The sequence below is a fragment of the Silene latifolia genome, chromosome Y (assembly GCF_048544455.1).
Source record: "Silene latifolia isolate original U9 population chromosome Y, ASM4854445v1, whole genome shotgun sequence".
Taxonomy (NCBI): Eukaryota; Viridiplantae; Streptophyta; class Magnoliopsida; order Caryophyllales; family Caryophyllaceae; genus Silene; species Silene latifolia.
In genome coordinates, this window is record NC_133538.1 from 359,884,474 (window position 1) to 359,886,935 (window position 2,462).

The 2,462-nt window shown below is 41.2% G+C and overlaps 1 non-coding gene across 1 annotated transcript; it reads left to right on the plus strand.

Moving 5' to 3' along the window:
* Positions 1-2,044: 2,044 nt before the first annotated feature.
* LOC141636094 (small nucleolar RNA R71) lies at positions 2,045-2,151 on the plus strand. Its single transcript, XR_012540730.1, has one exon. It is a non-coding gene; the product is annotated as a small nucleolar RNA R71 (small nucleolar RNA).
* Positions 2,152-2,462: the final 311 nt, after the last annotated feature.

The following is a 2,462-nucleotide window of genomic DNA, read 5'->3' on the forward strand; positions in this document are numbered from 1 at the left end:
GGTGATAGTATTGCCAATGTAGGGATTGACTAATTCTTCAAATTCGTCATCCCATAGGCCACAAACTTCATTAGCTTGTTCCCCAATTATGTCATGAGTTGACAAGAGCAACTCCTCTTTCTTGTTGTCATGGCAAATGAGGCCTTCTTCCTTGCTTGTCATGAATGGTGGTGAGCTATTCAAGTTCTCAATGTTGGAATTTCCTTGCTCTCCGGATAAAGCAACTTGAGGGTTATCCACTTTCTTCTTCCATATGGGCGGTGTTTCTTTACCCATAGCTTGATCTTTGCATAGAGATTCTAACTTCTTTCTATCACTTTCTCGGCTATAATGATCGACCATTAAACATGGCTTATGTAGTCGGGGAGCTCTCATTGTTTTGTCAAGATGAAAAGTGATTGTCTCATCCCCCACTTCAAGTGTGAGCTCTCTATTTTTTACATCAATTACCGCTCCCGCGGTGTGCAAGAAAGGTCTTCCTAAAATGATAGGAATGTTGGAAGCCTCCTCCATGTCTACAATGATGAAGTCTACCGGAATGAAGAATTTGCCAATTCTCACGGGCACATCCTCCCATACCCCTAAAGGTACCTTTGTTGGTCGATTCCCCATTTGAAGAGTAATGTTGGTACATTTGAGCTCTCCCATTCCTAGCCTTTTACACATCGGGTATGACATGACACTTACACTTGCTCCAAGATCACATAATTCTTTATTGATTGTGGTGTCGCCAATGGTGCATAGAATAGAGAAAATTCCCGGATCTTTGAGTTTCGGAGGGGAACTCCGTTGAAGAATAACACTACTCACTTTCGTAAAGGCAATAGTCTCCAACTTTTGGATGGATTTCTTCTTGGTAAGAATGTCCTTCATATACTTTGCATAGGCCGGAACATGATTGATCAATTCCGTGAATGGGATTGAGACTTCTAAGTTCTTGACAATTTCCATGAACTTTCCAAGTTGATCATCAAGCTTAGGCTTAGCTTGCCGACTTGGGAATGGAAGTCTAATCACAATAGGCTCTTTTTCCTTAGCCTTCTATTCATTCTTCTTCTTTGAAATTTCATTGGAAGTAGGATCTACCTCCTTAGAGTTCTCCACAACTCCTTGCTTGTCACTAACATCCACAACATCTTCATCAATTGGGCTCTTCGGTCCTTTATATCTCGTACCACTCCTCAAATGGATGGCACTAACTGTCTTGGGGGATTACCTTGAGGTGGTAATTGCCCTTTTTTTGTCTTTGAGAGCTAGAAGATTCTAATTGGGTCATTTGAGTTTCCAACATCTTGGCGTGGGCTAGTATGTTGTTGATGGTGATATCTTTGGCTTGGCTATCTTTTTGCATTTGGGTGAAAAATTCTTGTTGGTTCTTTTGCATTTGGAGGACCGCTTTTTGAACATCAAAGCTTTGGTCATTGGTTTGATTGTATGAAGGTTGATTTTGATCACCTTGGCTTTGGTTGTAAAAGGGTCTTTGAGCTTGATTTCTCATTGGAGGTGGGGTGTATGTTGGTAGGTGGTTTTGGACATTTTGGCTCTTGTATGAAAGATTTGAATGAAATTTGGTATTCTATTAAAGTAGTTGGAATAAGGGGTGCCATTCTTGAATGCTTGGAAAGCATTCACTTGTTCATTGGTTCCGTTACATTCACTTTGCTCATGTCCCAAAGTTCCACAACTTTCCCATACTCCACTTGGGATTGAGGATGATGCCACCATAGCATTAATATCTTGTTTGGGTGATTTGGAAGCTTCATCAAGCTTAGTCATGGCCTTCTCAAACTTCAAATTGATGGTGTCAATATGAGCACTTAGTTGAGCACCCAATTGAATGATGGAATCTACCTCATGCTTTCCTCCTCTTGTGGCCTTTCGAGGTCTACTATATTGGGAGTTATGAACCGCCATCTCTTCGATTTTGGCCCATGTTTGATTGTCATCAACTTCGGTAAACATTCCATTGGATCCCATATTGAGAATGTTGCAGGAGTCTTCATATAAACCGTTCCAAAATTGTTGCACAAGGAACCACTCGCTAAGTCCATGGTGTGGACAAGAACGACAAGTGTCCTTAAATCTCTCCCATGCTTCATACAATGATTCTTCATCCCTTTGCTTGAACCCGGTGATTTGGGCTCTCAACATATTGGTCTTCTCCGGAGGATAAAATTTCTTGTTAAAAGCAAGTGCTAGCTTCTTCCACGAATCAATACCAAGGGTAGCCTTGTCTAGGCTCTTCAACTATTGCTTTGCGGTACCGATCAAAGAAAAATAAAACAATCCCCATCGGATTTGGTCTTGAGTAACTCCGGTTTGAGAAATCGCATCACAATCGTCATAAAAAGTCTCCACATGTGAATGAGGGTCTTCTCTAGGCATCCCTCAAAATTGTCTTCTCTCAACTAATTGTATGAATGCGGATTTGGCAATGAAATTACCGGTTAAATGTGGTGGTG